The sequence below is a fragment of the Pongo abelii genome, chromosome 19 (genome assembly GCF_028885655.2).
Source record: "Pongo abelii isolate AG06213 chromosome 19, NHGRI_mPonAbe1-v2.0_pri, whole genome shotgun sequence".
NCBI lineage: Eukaryota > Metazoa > Chordata > Mammalia > Primates > Hominidae > Pongo > Pongo abelii.
The window spans coordinates 37,066,147-37,085,104 of NC_072004.2; positions in this window are offsets into that span (position 1 = coordinate 37,066,147).

Genomic DNA, 18,958 nt, shown 5'->3' on the forward strand with positions numbered 1-18,958 from the left:
GCCTTCAACTCACAGAGGGGAATATTCCTTTTGTTAGAGCAGCCATGAAACACTGTTTCTGTATAATCTGCAATTGGATATTTGCAGATCTCTGAGGCCTCTGGTGGGAAGGAAAATTTCTTCTCAAAACACCTATAGAGAAACATTCTGAGAAACCACTTTGTGATATGTGCATTCAACTCACAGAGTTGAACATTCCTTTTGTTAGAGCAGTTTTGAAGGACTCTATTTGTAGAATCTGCATGTGGATATTTGGACCACTTATAGGAATTTGCCGGAAACGGGATATCCTCACACAAAAACGAGACAGAAGCATTCTCACAAACTCCCTTGTGATGTGTGCTCTCAACTCAGAGATGTGAAACTGACTATTGATAGAGCAGTTTGGAAACACTCTTTTTCTAAGATCTGCAAGTGGACATTTGGAGCGCTTTGAGGCCTGTGCTGGAAAGGAAATATCTTCACATCAAAACTAGCCAGAAGCATTCTCTGAAACTTCTTTGTTGTGTGTGCATTCAACTCACAGAGTTCAACACTCCTTTTAACAGAGACATTTTGAAACTCTCTTTTTGTGGAATCTGCAAGAGGAAATTTGGACCGCTTGTAGGAATTCGTTGGAAACGGGACAAACTCACACGAAAACGAGACAGAAGCATTCTCCCAAACTTCTCCGTGAGAAGTGAATTCAACCCACAGAGTTTAACGTTTCTTTTCATGGAGCAGTTTGGAAACACACTTTGTGCAGTATATGCAAGGGGTCATTGGGAAAGCTATGAGGCCTGTGTTCCAAAAGTCTATATCTTCACATATAACCTAGAAAGAAGCATTCTCAGAAACTACATTGTGTTGGTTGCATTCAACTCACAGAGGGGAATATTGCTTTTGTTAGAGCAGTCCTGAAACACTGTTTTTTTATAATCTACAATTGGATATTTGCAGACCTCTCAGGCCTGTGGTGGGAAGGGAAATTTCTTCTCAAAACACCTATAGAGAAACATTCTCAGAAACCATTTTGTGATATGTGCATTCAACTCACAGAGTTGAACATTCCTTTTGTTGGAGCAGTTTTGAAACACTCTTTTTGTAGAATCTGCATGTGGATATTTGGACCACTTATAGGAATTTGCTGGAAACGGGATATCCTCACACAAAAGCGAGACAGAAGCATTCTCACAAACTCCTTTCTGATGTGTGCTCTCGACTCAGAGATGTGAACCTGACTTTTCATAGAACAGTTTGGAAACACTCTTTTTCTAGGATCTGCAAGTGGACATTTGGAGCCCTTTGAGGCCTGTGCTGGAAAGGCAATATCTTCACGTAACAAGTAGACAGAAACATTCTCTGAAACTTCTTGTTTTGTGTGCATTCAACTCACAGAGTTGAACATTCCTTTTGACAGAGAAATTTTGAAACACTCTTTTTATCGAATGCGCAAGTGGATATTTGGACCGCTTCTAGGAATTCGTTGGAAACGGGACACCCTCACACCAAAACAAGACAGAAGCGTTCTCACAGGCTTCTGTGTGATGTGAGCATTCAGCTCACAGAGCTGAACCTTTCTTTTGTTAGAGCAATTTTGAAACACTCTTTTTCTAGAATCGGCAAGTGGACATTTGGAGGGCTTTGAGGCCTGTGGTGGAAAGGAAATATCTTCACATCAAAACTAGACAGAAGTGTTCTCTGAATCTTCTTTGTGCTGTGTGCATTCAGCTCAAAGAGTTGAACACTCCTTTTAAGAGAGACATTTTGAAACACTCTTTTTGTAGAATCTGTAAGGGGAAATTTGCACCGCTTGTAGGAATTCGTTGGAAACGGGACAAACTCACACGAAAACTAGACAGAAGCATTCTCACAAACTTCTCTGTGAGAAGTGAATTCAACCCACAGAGTTTAACGTTTCTTTTCATGGAGCAGTTTGGAAACACACTTTTTGCAGTATATGCAAGTGGTCATTCGGAATGCTATGAGGCCTGTGTTTGAAAAGGCAATATCTTCACATATAACCTAGAAAGAATCATTATCAGAAACTACATTTTGTTGGTTGCATTCAACTCACACAGGGGAATATTCCTTTTGTTAGAGCAGCCATGAAACACTGTTTTTTTATAATCTGCAATTGGACATTTGGAGAGCTCTGAGGCCTCAGGTGGGAAGGGAAATTTCTTCACAAAACACCTTGAGAGAAGCATTCTCAGAAACCGCTTTGTGATGTGTGCATTCAACTCACTGTGGTGAACATTCCTTTGCTTAGAGCAGTTTTGAAACACTCTTTTTGTAGAATCTGCATGTGGATATTTGGACCACTTGTAGGCACTTGCTGGAAACGGGATATCCTCACACAAAAGCGAGACAGAAGCATTCTCACAAACTCCTTTCTGATGTGTGCTCTCGACTCAGAGATGTGAACCTGACGTTTCATAGAGCAGTTTGGAAACACTCTTTTTCTAGGATCTGCAAGTGGACATTTGGAGCCCTTTGAGGCCTGTGCTGGAAAGGCAATATCTTCACGTAACAAGTAGACAGAAACATTCTCTGAAACTTCTTGTTTTGTGTGCATTCAACTCACAGAGTTGAACATTCCTTTTGACAGAGAAATTTTGAAACACTCTTTTTATCGAATGCGCAAGTGGATATTTGGACCGCTTCTAGGAATTCGTTGGAAAGGGGACACCCTCACACCAAAACAAGACAGAAGCGTTCTCACAGGCTTCTGTGTGATGTGAGCATTCAGCTCACAGAGCTGAACCTTTCTTTTGTTAGAGCAATTTTGAAACACTCTTTTTCTAGAATCGGCAAGTGGACATTTGGAGGGCTTTGAGGCCTGTGGTGGAAAGGAAATATCTTCACATCAAAACTAGACAGAAGCGTTCTCTGAATCTTCTTTGTGCTGTGTGCATTCAGCTCAAAGAGTTGAACACTCCTTTGAAGAGAGACATTTTGAAACACTCTTTTTGTAGAATCTGTAAGGGGAAATTTGCACCGCTTGTAGGAATTCGTTGGAAACGGGACAAACTCACACGAAAACTAGACAGAAGCATTCTCACAAACTTCTCTGTGAGAAGTGAATTCAACCCACAGAGTTTAACGTTTCTTTTCATGGAGCAGTTTGGAAACACACTTTTTGCAGTATATGCAAGTGGTCATTCGGAATGCTATGAGGCCTGTGTTTGAAAAGGCAATATCTTCACATATAACCTAGAAAGAATCATTATCAGAAACTACTTTTTGTTGGTTGCATTCAACTCACACAGGGGAATATTCCTTTTGTTAGAGCAGCCATGAAACACTGTTTTTTTATAATCTGCAATTGGACATTTGGAGAGCTCTGAGGCCTCAGGTGGGAAGGGAAATTTCTTCACAAAACACCTTGAGAGAAGCATTCTCAGAAACCGCTTTGTGATGTGTGCATTCAACTCACTGTGGTGAACATTCCTTTGCTTAGAGCAGTTTTGAAACACTCTTTTTGTAGAATCTGCATGTGGATATTTGGACCACTTGTAGGCACTTTCTGGAAACGGGATATCCTCACACAAAAGCGAGACAGAAGCATTCTCACAAACTCCTTTCTGATGTGTGCTCTCAACTCAGAGATGTGAACCTGACTTTTCATAGAGCAGTTTGGAAACACTCTTTTTCTAGGATCTGCAAGTGGACATTTGGAGCCCTTTGAGGCCTGTGCTGGAAAGGCAATATCTTCACATAACAAGTAGACAGAAACATTCTCTGAAACTTCTTGTTTTGTGTGCATTCAACTCACAGAGTTGAACATTCCTTTTGACAGAGAAATTTTGAAACACTCTTTTTATAGAATGCGCAAGGGGATATTTGGACCGCTTATAGGAATTTGCTGGAAACGGGATGTCCTCACACCAAAACGAGACAGAAGCATTCTCACAAACTACTTTGTGATGTGTGCTCTCAACTCAGAGATGTGAACCTGACTATTGATAGAGCAGTTTGGAAACACTCTTTTTCTAGGATCTGCAAGTGGACATTTGGAGCGCTTTCAGGCCTGTGCTGGAAAGGAAATATCTTCACATAACAAGTAGACAGAAGCATTCTCTGAAACTTCTTTGTGGTGTGTGCATTCAACTCCCGGAGTTGAACATTCCTCTTGACAGAGAAGTTTTGAAACACTCTTTTTATAGAATGTGCAAGTGGATATTTGGACCGCTTCTAGGAATTCGTTGGAAACGGGACACCCTCACACAAAAACAAGACAGAAGCGTTCTCACAAGCTTCTGTGTGATGTGAGCATTCAGCTCACAGTGCTGAACCTTTCTTTTGATAGAGCAATTTTGAAACACTCTTTTTCTGGAATCGGCAAGTGGACATTTGAGCGCTTTGAGGCCTGCGGTGGAAAGGAAATATCTTCACATCAAAACTAGACAGAAGCATTCTCTGAATCTTCTTTGTGGTGTGTGCATTCAACTCACAGAGTTGAACACTCCTCTTAACAGAGACATTTTGAAACACTCCTTTTGTAGGATCTGCAAGTGGAAATTTGGACCGCTTCCAAGAATTCATTGGAAAGGGACAAACGCACACGAAAACTAGACAAAAGCATTCTCACAAACTTCTCTGTGAGAAGTGAATTCAACCCACATAGTTTAACGTTTCTTTCCATGGAGCAGTTTGGAAACACACATTGTGCACTATATGCAAGGGGTCATTCCGAAAGCTATGAGGCCTGTGTTCCAAAAGTCTATATCTTCACATATAACCTAGAAAGAAGCATTCTCAGAAACCACATTGTGTTGGTTGCCTTCAACTCACAGAGGGGAATATTCCTTTTGTTAGAGCAGCCATGAAACACTGTTTCTGTATAATCTGCAATTGGATATTTGCAGATCTCTGAGGCCTCTGGTGGGAAGGAAAATTTCTTCTCAAAACACCTATAGAGAAACATTCTCAGAAACCACTTTGTGATATGTGCATTCAACTCACAGAGTTGAACATTCCTTTTGTTAGAGCAGTTTTGAAGGACTCTTTTTGTAGAATCTGCATGTGGATATTTGGACCACTTATAGGAATTTGCTGGAAACGGGATATCCTCACACAAAAACGAGACAGAAGCATTCTCACAAACTCCCTTGTGATGTGTGCTCTCAACTCAGAGATGTGAAACTGACTATTGATAGAGCAGTTTGGAAACACTCTTTTTCTAGGATCTGCAAGTGGACATTTGGAGCGCTTTGAGGCCTGTGCTGGAAAGGAAATATCTTCACATCAAAACTAGCCAGAAGCATTCTCTGAAACTTCTTTGTGGTGTGTGCATTCAACTCACAGAGTTCAACACTCCTTTTAACAGAGACATTTTGAATCTCTCTTTTTGTGGAATCTGCAAGAGGAAATTTGGACCGCTTGTAGGAATTCGTTGGAAACGGGACAAACTCACACGAAAACGAGACAGAAGCATTCTCCCAAACTTCTCCGTGAGAAGTGAATTCAACCCACAGAGTTTAACGTTTCTTTTCATGGAGCAGTTTGGAAACACACTTTGTGCAGTATATGCAAGGGGTCATTGGGAAAGCTATGAGGCCTGTGTTCCAAAAGTCTATATCTTCACATATAACCTAGAAAGAAGCATTCTCAGAAACTACATTGTGTTGGTTGCATTCAACTCACAGAGGGGAATATTGCTTTTGTTAGAGCAGTCCTGAAACACTGTTTTTTTATAATCTACAATTGGATATTTGCAGACCTCTCAGGCCTGTGGTGGGAAGGGAAATTTCTTCTCAAAACACCTATAGAGAAACATTCTCAGAAACCATTTTGTGATATGTGCATTCAACTCACAGAGTTGAACATTCCTTTTGTTGGAGCAGTTTTGAAACACTCTTTTTGTAGAATCTGCATGTGGATATTTGGACCACTTATAGGAATTTGCTGGAAACGGGATATCCTCACACAAAAGCGAGACAGAAGCATTCTCACAAACTCCTTTCTGATGTGTGCTCTCGACTCAGAGATGTGAACCTGACTTTTCATAGAACAGTTTGGAAACACTCTTTTTCTAGGATCTGCAAGTGGACATTTGGAGCCCTTTGAGGCCTGTGCTGGAAAGGCAATATCTTCACGTAACAAGTAGACAGAAACATTCTCTGAAACTTCTTGTTTTGTGTGCATTCAACTCACAGAGTTGAACATTCCTTTTGACAGAGAAATTTTGAAACACTCTTTTTATCGAATGCGCAAGTGGATATTTGGACCGCTTCTAGGAATTCGTTGGAAACGGGACACCCTCACACCAAAACAAGACAGAAGCGTTCTCACAGGCTTCTGTGTGATGTGAGCATTCAGCTCACAGAGCTGAACCTTTCTTTTGTTAGAGCAATTTTGAAACACTCTTTTTCTAGAATCGGCAAGTGGACATTTGGAGGGCTTTGAGGCCTGTGGTGGAAAGGAAATATCTTCACATCAAAACTAGACAGAAGTGTTCTCTGAATCTTCTTTGTGCTGTGTGCATTCAGCTCAAAGAGTTGAACACTCCTTTTAAGAGAGACATTTTGAAACACTCTTTTTGTAGAATCTGTAAGGGGAAATTTGCACCGCTTGTAGGAATTCGTTGGAAACGGGACAAACTCACACGAAAACTAGACAGAAGCATTCTCACAAACTTCTCTGTGAGAAGTGAATTCAACCCACAGAGTTTAACGTTTCTTTTCATGGAGCAGTATGGAAACACACTTTTTGCAGTATATGCAAGTGGTCATTCGGAATGCTATGAGGCCTGTGTTTGAAAAGGCAATATCTTCACATATAACCTAGAAAGGATCATTATCAGAAACTACATTTTGTTGGTTGCATTCAACTCACACAGGGGAATATTCCTTTTGTTAGAGCAGCCATGAAACACTGTTTTTTTATAATCTGCAATTGGACATTTGGAGAGCTCTGAGGCCTCAGGTGGGAAGGGAAATTTCTTCACAAAACACCTTGAGAGAAGCATTCTCAGAAACCGCTTTGTGATGTGTGCATTCAACTCACAGTGTTGAACATTACTTTGCTTAGAGCAGTTTTGAAACACTCTTTTTGTAGAATCTGCATGTGGATATTTGGACCACTTGTAGGCACTTGCTGGAAACGGGATATCCTCACACAAAAGCGAGACAGAAGCATTCTCACAAACTCCTTTCTGATGTGTGCTCTCGACTCAGAGATGTGAACCTGACGTTTCATAGAGCAGTTTGGAAACACTCTTTTTCTAGGATCTGCAAGTGGACATTTGGAGCCCTTTGAGGCCTGTGCTGGAAAGGCAATATCTTCACGTAACAAGTAGACAGAAACATTCTCTGAAACTTCTTGTTTTGTGTGCATTCAACTCACAGAGTTGAACATTCCTTTTGACAGAGAAATTTTGAAACACTCTTTTTATCGAATGCGCAAGTGGATATTTGGACCGCTTCTAGGAATTCGTTGGAAAGGGGACACCCTCACACCAAAACAAGACAGAAGCGTTCTCACAGGCTTCTGTGTGATGTGAGCATTCAGCTCACAGAGCTGAACCTTTCTTTTGTTAGAGCAATTTTGAAACACTCTTTTTCTAGAATCGGCAAGTGGACATTTGGAGGGCTTTGAGGCCTGTGGTGGAAAGGAAATATCTTCACATCAAAACTAGACAGAAGCGTTCTCTGAATCTTCTTTGTGCTGTGTGCATTCAGCTCAAAGAGTTGAACACTCCTTTGAAGAGAGACATTTTGAAACACTCTTTTTGTAGAATCTGTAAGGGGAAATTTGCACCGCTTGTAGGAATTCGTTGGAAACGGGACAAACTCACACGAAAACTAGACAGAAGCATTCTCACAAACTTCTCTGTGAGAAGTGAATTCAACCCACAGAGTTTAACGTTTCTTTTCATGGAGCAGTTTGGAAACACACTTTTTGCAGTATATGCAAGTGGTCATTCGGAAAGCTATGAGGCCTGTGTTTGAAAAGGCAATATCTTCACATATAACCTAGAATGAATCATTATCAGAAACTACTTTTTGTTGGTTGCATTCAACTCACACAGGGGAATATTCCTTTTGTTAGAGCAGCCATGAAACACTGTTTTTTTATAATCTGCAATTGGACATTTGGAGAGCTCTGAGGCCTCAGGTGGGAAGGGAAATTTCTTCACAAAACACCTTGAGAGAAGCATTCTCAGAAACCGCTTTGTGATGTGTGCATTCAACTCACTGTGGTGAACATTCCTTTGCTTAGAGCAGTTTTGAAACACTCTTTTTGTAGAATCTGCATGTGGATATTTGGACCACTTGTAGGCAATTGCTGGAAACGGGATATCCTCACACAAAAGCGAGACAGAAGCATTCTCACAAACTCCTTTCTGATGTGTGCTCTCAACTCAGAGATGTGAACCTGACTTTTCATAGAGCAGTTTGGAAACACTCTTTTTCTAGGATCTGCAAGTGGACATTTGGAGCCCTTTGAGGCCTGTGCTGGAAAGGCAATATCTTCACATAACAAGTAGACAGAAACATTCTCTGAAACTTCTTGTTTTGTGTGCATTCAACTCACAGAGTTGAACATTCCTTTTGACAGAGAAATTTTGAAACACTCTTTTTATAGAATGCGCAAGGGGATATTTGGACCGCTTATAGGAATTTGCTGGAAACGGGATGTCCTCACACCAAAACGAGACAGAAGCATTCTCACAAACTACTTTGTGATGTGTGCTCTCAACTCAGAGATGTGAACCTGACTATTGATAGAGCAGTTTGGAAACACTCTTTTTCTAGGATCTGCAAGTGGACATTTGGAGCGCTTTCAGGCCTGTGCTGGAAAGGAAATATCTTCACATAACAAGTAGACAGAAGCATTCTCTGAAACTTCTTTGTGGTGTGTGCATTCAACTCCCGGAGTTGAACATTCCTCTTGACAGAGAAGTTTTGAAACACTCTTTTTATAGAATGTGCAAGTGGATATTTGGACCGCTTCTAGGAATTCGTTGGAAACGGGACACCCTCACACAAAAACAAGACAGAAGCGTTCTCACAAGCTTCTGTGTGATGTGAGCATTCAGCTCACAGTGCTGAACCTTTCTTTTGATAGAGCAATTTTGAAACACTCTTTTTCTGGAATCGGCAAGTGGACATTTGAGCGCTTTGAGGCCTGCGGTGGAAAGGAAATATCTTCACATCAAAACTAGACAGAAGCATTCTCTGAATCTTCTTTGTGGTGTGTGCATTCAACTCACAGAGTTGAACACTCCTCTTAACAGAGACATTTTGAAACACTCCTTTTGTAGGATCTGCAAGTGGAAATTTGGACCGCTTCCAAGAATTCATTGGAAAGGGACAAACGCACACGAAAACTAGACAAAAGCATTCTCACAAACTTCTCTGTGAGAAGTGAATTCAACCCACATAGTTTAACGTTTCTTTCCATGGAGCAGTTTGGAAACACACATTGTGCACTATATGCAAGGGGTCATTCCGAAAGCTATGAGGCCTGTGTTCCAAAAGTCTATATCTTCACATATAACCTAGAAAGAAGCATTCTCAGAAACCACATTGTGTTGGTTGCCTTCAACTCACAGAGGGGAATATTCCTTTTGTTAGAGCAGCCATGAAACACTGTTTCTGTATAATCTGCAATTGGATATTTGCAGATCTCTGAGGCCTCTGGTGGGAAGGAAAATTTCTTCTCAAAACACCTATAGAGAAACATTCTCAGAAACCACTTTGTGATATGTGCATTCAACTCACAGAGTTGAACATTCCTTTTGTTAGAGCAGTTTTGAAGGACTCTTTTTGTAGAATCTGCATGTGGATATTTGGACCACTTATAGGAATTTGCTGGAAACGGGATATCCTCACACAAAAACGAGACAGAAGCATTCTCACAAACTCCCTTGTGATGTGTGCTCTCAACTCAGAGATGTGAAACTGACTATTGATAGAGCAGTTTGGAAACACTCTTTTTCTAGGATCTGCAAGTGGACATTTGGAGCGCTTTGAGGCCTGTGCTGGAAAGGAAATATCTGCACATCAAAACTAGCCAGAAGCATTCTCTGAAACTTCTTTGTGGTGTGCGCATTCAACTCACAGAGTTCAACACTCCTTTTAACAGAGACATTTTGAAACTCTCTTTTTGTGGAATCTGCAAGAGGAAATTTGGACCGCTTGTAGGAATTCGTTGGAAACGGGACAAACTCACACGAAAACGAGACAGAAGCATTCTCCCAAACTTCTCCGTGAGAAGTGAATTCAACCCACAGAGTTTAACGTTTCTTTTCATGGAGCAGTTTGGAAACACACTTTGTGCAGTATATGCAAGGGGTCATTGGGAAAGCTATGAGGCCTGTGTTCCAAAAGTCTATATCTTCACATATAACCTAGAAAGAAGCATTCTCAGAAACTACATTGTGTTGGTTGCATTCAACTCACAGAGGGGAATATTGCTTTTGTTAGAGCAGTCCTGAAACACTGTTTTTTTATAATCTACAATTGGATATTTGCAGACCTCTCAGGCCTGTGGTGGGAAGGGAAATTTCTTCTCAAAACACCTATAGAGAAACATTCTCAGAAACCATTTTGTGATATGTGCATTCAACTCACAGAGTTGAACATTCCTTTTGTTGGAGCAGTTTTGAAACACTCTTTTTGTAGAATCTGCATGTGGATATTTGGACCACTTATAGGAATTTGCTGGAAACGGGATATCCTCACACAAAAGCGAGACAGAAGCATTCTCACAAACTCCTTTCTGATGTGTGCTCTCGACTCAGAGATGTGAACCTGACTTTTCATAGAACAGTTTGGAAACACTCTTTTTCTAGGATCTGCAAGTGGACATTTGGAGCCCTTTGAGGCCTGTGCTGGAAAGGCAATATCTTCACGTAACAAGTAGACAGAAACATTCTCTGAAACTTCTTGTTTTGTGTGCATTCAACTCACAGAGTTGAACATTCCTTTTGACAGAGAAATTTTGAAACACTCTTTTTATCGAATGCGCAAGTGGATATTTGGACCGCTTCTAGGAATTCGTTGGAAACGGGACACCCTCACACCAAAACAAGACAGAAGCGTTCTCACAGGCTTCTGTGTGATGTGAGCATTCAGCTCACAGAGCTGAACCTTTCTTTTGTTAGAGCAATTTTGAAACACTCTTTTTCTAGAATCGGCAAGTGGACATTTGGAGGGCTTTGAGGCCTGTGGTGGAAAGGAAATATCTTCACATCAAAACTAGACAGAAGTGTTCTCTGAATCTTCTTTGTGCTGTGTGCATTCAGCTCAAAGAGTTGAACACTCCTTTTAAGAGAGACATTTTGAAACACTCTTTTTGTAGAATCTGTAAGGGGAAATTTGCACCGCTTGTAGGAATTCGTTGGAAACGGGACAAACTCACACGAAAACTAGACAGAAGCATTCTCACAAACTTCTCTGTGAGAAGTGAATTCAACCCACAGAGTTTAACGTTTCTTTTCATGGAGCAGTATGGAAACACACTTTTTGCAGTATATGCAAGTGGTCATTCGGAATGCTATGAGGCCTGTGTTTGAAAAGGCAATATCTTCACATATAACCTAGAAAGAATCATTATCAGAAACTACATTTTGTTGGTTGCATTCAACTCACACAGGGGAATATTCCTTTTGTTAGAGCAGCCATGAAACACTGTTTTTTTATAATCTGCAATTGGACATTTGGAGAGCTCTGAGGCCTCAGGTGGGAAGGGAAATTTCTTCACAAAACACCTTGAGAGAAGCATTCTCAGAAACCGCTTTGTGATGTGTGCATTCAACTCACAGTGTTGAACATTACTTTGCTTAGAGCAGTTTTGAAACACTCTTTTTGTAGAATCTGCATGTGGATATTTGGACCACTTGTAGGCACTTGCTGGAAACGGGATATCCTCACACAAAAGCGAGACAGAAGCATTCTCACAAACTCCTTTCTGATGTGTGCTCTCGACTCAGAGATGTGAACCTGACGTTTCATAGAGCAGTTTGGAAACACTCTTTTTCTAGGATCTGCAAGTGGACATTTGGAGCCCTTTGAGGCCTGTGCTGGAAAGGCAATATCTTCACGTAACAAGTAGACAGAAACATTCTCTGAAACTTCTTGTTTTGTGTGCATTCAACTCACAGAGTTGAACATTCCTTTTGACAGAGAAATTTTGAAACACTCTTTTTATCGAATGCGCAAGTGGATATTTGGACCGCTTCTAGGAATTCGTTGGAAAGGGGACACCCTCACACCAAAACAAGACAGAAGCGTTCTCACAGGCTTCTGTGTGATGTGAGCATTCAGCTCACAGAGCTGAACCTTTCTTTTGTTAGAGCAATTTTGAAACACTCTTTTTCTAGAATCGGCAAGTGGACATTTGGAGGGCTTTGAGGCCTGTGGTGGAAAGGAAATATCTTCACATCAAAACTAGACAGAAGCGTTCTCTGAATCTTCTTTGTGCTGTGTGCATTCAGCTCAAAGAGTTGAACACTCCTTTGAAGAGAGACATTTTGAAACACTCTTTTTGTAGAATCTGTAAGGGGAAATTTGCACCGCTTGTAGGAATTCGTTGGAAACGGGACAAACTCACACGAAAACTAGACAGAAGCATTCTCACAAACTTCTCTGTGAGAAGTGAATTCAACCCACAGAGTTTAACGTTTCTTTTCATGGAGCAGTTTGGAAACACACTTTTTGCAGTATATGCAAGTGGTCATTCGGAAAGCTATGAGGCCTGTGTTTGAAAAGGCAATATCTTCACATATAACCTAGAATGAATCATTATCAGAAACTACTTTTTGTTGGTTGCATTCAACTCACACAGGGGAATATTCCTTTTGTTAGAGCAGCCATGAAACACTGTTTTTTTATAATCTGCAATTGGACATTTGGAGAGCTCTGAGGCCTCAGGTGGGAAGGGAAATTTCTTCACAAAACACCTTGAGAGAAGCATTCTCAGAAACCGCTTTGTGATGTGTGCATTCAACTCACTGTGGTGAACATTCCTTTGCTTAGAGCAGTTTTGAAACACTCTTTTTGTAGAATCTGCATGTGGATATTTGGACCACTTGTAGGCAATTGCTGGAAACGGGATATCCTCACACAAAAGCGAGACAGAAGCATTCTCACAAACTCCTTTCTGATGTGTGCTCTCAACTCAGAGATGTGAACCTGACTTTTCATAGAGCAGTTTGGAAACACTCTTTTTCTAGGATCTGCAAGTGGACATTTGGAGCCCTTTGAGGCCTGTGCTGGAAAGGCAATATCTTCACATAACAAGTAGACAGAAACATTCTCTGAAACTTCTTGTTTTGTGTGCATTCAACTCACAGAGTTGAACATTCCTTTTGACAGAGAAATTTTGAAACACTCTTTTTATAGAATGCGCAAGGGGATATTTGGACCGCTTATAGGAATTTGCTGGAAACGGGATGTCCTCACACCAAAACGAGACAGAAGCATTCTCACAAACTACTTTGTGATGTGTGCTCTCAACTCAGAGATCTGAACCTGACTATTGATAGAGCAGTTTGGAAACACTCTTTTTCTAGGATCTGCAAGTGGACATTTGGAGCGCTTTCAGGCCTGTGCTGGAAAGGAAATATCTTCACATAACAAGTAGACAGAAGCATTCTCTGAAACTTCTTTGTGGTGTGTGCATTCAACTCCCGGAGTTGAACATTCCTCTTGACAGAGAAGTTTTGAAACACTCTTTTTATAGAATGTGCAAGTGGATATTTGGACCGCTTCTAGGAATTCGTTGGAAACGGGACACCCTCACACAAAAACAAGACAGAAGCGTTCTCACAAGCTTCTGTGTGATGTGAGCATTCAGCTCACAGTGCTGAACCTTTCTTTTGATAGAGCAATTTTGAAACACTCTTTTTCTGGAATCGGCAAGTGGACATTTGAGCGCTTTGAGGCCTGCGGTGGAAAGGAAATATCTTCACATCAAAACTAGACAGAAGCATTCTCTGAATCTTCTTTGTGGTGTGTGCATTCAACTCACAGAGTTGAACACTCCTCTTAACAGAGACATTTTGAAACACTCCTTTTGTAGGATCTGCAAGTGGAAATTTGGACCGCTTCCAAGAATTCATTGGAAAGGGACAAACTCCCACGAAAACTAGACAAAAGCATTCTCACAAACTTCTCTGTGAGAAGTGAATTCAACCCACATAGTTTAACGTTTCTTTCCATGGAGCAGTTTGGAAACACACATTGTGCACTATATGCAAGTGGTCATTCCGAAAGCTATGAGGCCTGTGTTCCAAAAGTCTATATCTTCACATATAACCTAGAAAGAAGCATTCTCAGAAACCACATTGTGTTGGTTGCCTTCAACTCACAGAGGGGAATATTCCTTTTGTTAGAGCAGCCATGAAACACTGTTTCTGTATAATCTGCAATTGGATATTTGCAGATCTCTGAGGCCTCTGGTGGGAAGGAAAATTTCTTCTCAAAACACCTATAGAGAAACATTCTGAGAAACCACTTTGTGATATGTGCATTCAACTCACAGAGTTGAACATTCCTTTTGTTAGAGCAGTTTTGAAGGACTCTTTTTGTAGAATCTGCATGTGGATATTTGGACCACTTATAGGAATTTGCTGGAAACGGGATATCCTCACACAAAAACGAGACAGAAGCATTCTCACAAACTCCCTTGTGATGTGTGCTCTCAACTCAGAGATGTGAAACTGACTATTGATAGAGCAGTTTGGAAACACTCTTTTTCTAAGATCTGCAAGTGGACATTTGGAGCGCTTTGAGGCCTGTGCTGGAAAGGAAATATCTTCACATCAAAACTAGCCAGAAGCATTCTCTGAAACTTCTTTGTGGTGTGTGCATTCAACTCACAGAGTTCAACACTCCTTTTAACAGAGACATTTTGAAACTCTCTTTTTGTGGAATCTGCAAGAGGAAATTTGGACCGCTTGTAGGAATTCGTTGGAAACGGGACAAACTCACACGAAAACGAGACAGAAGCATTCTCCCAAACTTCTCCGTGAGAAGTGAATTCAACCCACAGAGTTTAACGTTTCTTTTCATGGAGCAGTTTGGAAACACACTTTGTGCAGTATATGCAAGGGGTCATTGGGAAAGCTATGAGGCCTGTGTTCCAAAAGTCTATATCTTCACATATAACCTAGAAAGAAGCATTCTCAGAAACTACATTGTGTTGGTTGCATTCAACTCACAGAGGGGAATATTGCTTTTGTTAGAGCAGTCCTGAAACACTGTTTTTTTATAATCTACAATTGGATATTTGCAGACCTCTCAGGCCTGTGGTGGGAAGGGAAATTTCTTCTCAAAACACCTATAGAGAAACATTCTCAGAAACCATTTTGTGATATGTGCATTCAACTCACAGAGTTGAACATTCCTTTTGTTGGAGCAGTTTTGAAACACTCTTTTTGTAGAATCTGCATGTGGATATTTGGACCACTTATAGGAATTTGCTGGAAACGGGATATCCTCACACAAAAGCGAGACAGAAGCATTCTCACAAACTCCTTTCTGATGTGTGCTCTCGACTCAGAGATGTGAACCTGACTTTTCATAGAACAGTTTGGAAACACTCTTTTTCTAGGATCTGCAAGTGGACATTTGGAGCCCTTTGAGGCCTGTGCTGGAAAGGCAATATCTTCACGTAACAAGTAGACAGAAACATTCTCTGAAACTTCTTGTTTTGTGTGCATTCAACTCACAGAGTTGAACATTCCTTTTGACAGAGAAATTTTGAAACACTCTTTTTATCGAATGCGCAAGTGGATATTTGGACCGCTTCTAGGAATTCGTTGGAAACGGGACACCCTCACACCAAAACAAGACAGAAGCGTTCTCACAGGCTTCTGTGTGATGTGAGCATTCAGCTCACAGAGCTGAACCTTTCTTTTGTTAGAGCAATTTTGAAACACTCTTTTTCTAGAATCGGCAAGTGGACATTTGGAGGGCTTTGAGGCCTGTGGTGGAAAGGAAATATCTTCACATCAAAACTAGACAGAAGTGTTCTCTGAATCTTCTTTGTGCTGTGTGCATTCAGCTCAAAGAGTTGAACACTCCTTTTAAGAGAGACATTTTGAAACACTCTTTTTGTAGAATCTGTAAGGGGAAATTTGCACCGCTTGTAGGAATTCGTTGGAAACGGGACAAACTCACACGAAAACTAGACAGAAGCATTCTCACAAACTTCTCTGTGAGAAGTGAATTCAACCCACAGAGTTTAACGTTTCTTTTCATGGAGCAGTATGGAAACACACTTTTTGCAGTATATGCAAGTGGTCATTCGGAATGCTATGAGGCCTGTGTTTGAAAAGGCAATATCTTCACATATAACCTAGAAAGAATCATTATCAGAAACTACATTTTGTTGGTTGCATTCAACTCACACAGGGGAATATTCCTTTTGTTAGAGCAGCCATGAAACACTGTTTTTTTATAATCTGCAATTGGACATTTGGAGAGCTCTGAGGCCTCAGGTGGGAAGGGAAATTTCTTCACAAAACACCTTGAGAGAAGCATTCTCAGAAACCGCTTTGTGATGTGTGCATTCAACTCACTGTGGTGAACATTCCTTTGCTTAGAGCAGTTTTGAAACACTCTTTTTGTAGAATCTGCATGTGGATATTTGGACCACTTGTAGGCACTTGCTGGAAACGGGATATCCTCACACAAAAGCGAGACAGAAGCATTCTCACAAACTCCTTTCTGATGTGTGCTCTCGACTCAGAGATGTGAACCTGACGTTTCATAGAGCAGTTTGGAAACACTCTTTTTCTAGGATCTGCAAGTGGACATTTGGAGCCCTTTGAGGCCTGTGCTGGAAAGGCAATATCTTCACGTAACAAGTAGACAGAAACATTCTCTGAAACTTCTTGTTTTGTGTGCATTCAACTCACAGAGTTGAACATTCCTTTTGACAGAGAAATTTTGAAACACTCTTTTTATCGAATGCGCAAGTGGATATTTGGACCGCTTCTAGGAATTCGTTGGAAAGGGGACACCCTCACACCAAAACAAGACAGAAGCGTTCTCACAGGCTTCTGTGTGATGTGAGCATTCAGCTCACAGAGCTGAACCTTTCTTTTGTTAGAGCAATTTTGAAACACTCTTTTTCTAGAATCGGCAAGTGGACATTTGGAGGGCTTTGAGGCCTGTGGTGGAAAGGAAATATCTTCACATCAAAACTAGACAGAAGCGTTCTCTGAATCTTCTTTGTGCTGTGTGCATTCAGCTCAAAGAGTTGAACACTCCTTTGAAGAGAGACATTTTGAAACACTCTTTTTGTAGAATCTGTAAGGGGAAATTTGCACCGCTTGTAGGAATTCGTTGGAAACGGGACAAACTCACACGAAAACTAGACAGAAGCATTCTCACAAACTTCTCTGTGAGAAGTGAATTCAACCCACAGAGTTTAACGTTTCTTTTCATGGAGCAGTTTGGAAACACACTTTTTGCAGTATATGCAAGTGGTCATTCGGAATGCTATGAGGCCTGTGTTTGAAAAGGCAATATCTTCACATATAACCTAGAAAGAATCATTATCAGAAACTACTTTTTGTTGGTTGCATTCAACTCACACAGGGGAATATTCCTTTTGTTAGAGCAGCCATGAAACACTGTTTTTTTATAATCTGCAATTGGACATTTGGAGAGCTCTGAGGCCTCAGGTGGGAAGGGAAATTTCTTCACAAAACACCTTGAGAGAAGCATTCTCAGAAACCGCTTTGTGATGTGTGCATTCAACTCACTGTGGTGAACATTCCTTTGCTTAGAGCAGTTTTGAAACACTCTTTTTGTAGAATCTGCATGTGGATATTTGGACCACTTGTAGGCACTTTCTGGAAACGGGATATCCTCACACAAAAGCGAGACAGAAGCATTCTCACAAACTCCTTTCTGATGTGTGCTCTCAACTCAGAGATGTGAACCTGACTTTTCATAGAGCAGTTTGGAAACACTCTTTTTCTAGGATCTGCAAGTGGACATTTGGAGCCCTTTGAGGCCTGTGCTGGAAAGGCAATATCTTCACATAACAAGTAGACAGAAACATTCTCTGAAACTTCTTGTTTTGTGTGCATTCAACTCACAGAGTTGAACATTCCTTTTGACAGAGAAATTTTGAAACACTCTTTTTATAGAATGCGCAAGGGGATATTTGGACCGCTTATAGGAATTTGCTGGAAACGGGATGTCCTCACACCAAAACGAGACAGAAGCATTCTCACAAACTACTTTGTGATGTGTGCTCTCAACTCAGAGATGTGAACCTGACTATTGATAGAGCAGTTTGGAAACACTCTTTTTCTAGGATCTGCAAGTGGACATTTGGAGCGCTTTCAGGCCTGTGCTGGAAAGGAAATATCTTCACATAACAAGTAGACAGAAGCATTCTCTGAAACTTCTTTGTGGTGTGTGCATTCAACTCCCGGAGTTGAACATTCCTCTTGACAGAGAAGTTTTGAAACACTCTTTTTATAGAATGTGCAAGTGGATATTTGGACCGCTTCTAGGAATTCGTTGGAAACGGGACACCCTCACACAAAAACAAGACAGAAGCGTTCTCACAAGCTTCTGTGTGATGTGAGCATTCAGCTCACAGTGCTGAACCTTTCTTTTGATAGAGCAATTTTGAAACACTCTTTTTCTGGAATCGGCAAGTGGACATTTGAGCGCTTTGAGGCCTGCGGTGGAAAGGAAATATCTTCACATCAAAACTAGACAGAAGCATTCTCTGAATCTTCTTTGTGGTGTGTGCATTCAACTCACAGAGTTGAACACTCCTCTTAACAGAGACATTTTGAAACACTCCTTTTGTAGGATCTGCAAGTGGAAATTTGGACCGCTTCCAAGAATTCATTGGAAAGGGACAAACGCACACGAAAACTAGACAAAAGCATTCTCACAAACTTCTCTGTGAGAAGTGAATTCAACCCACATAGTTTAACGTTTCTTTCCATGGAGCAGTTTGGAAACACACATTGTGCACTATATGCAAGGGG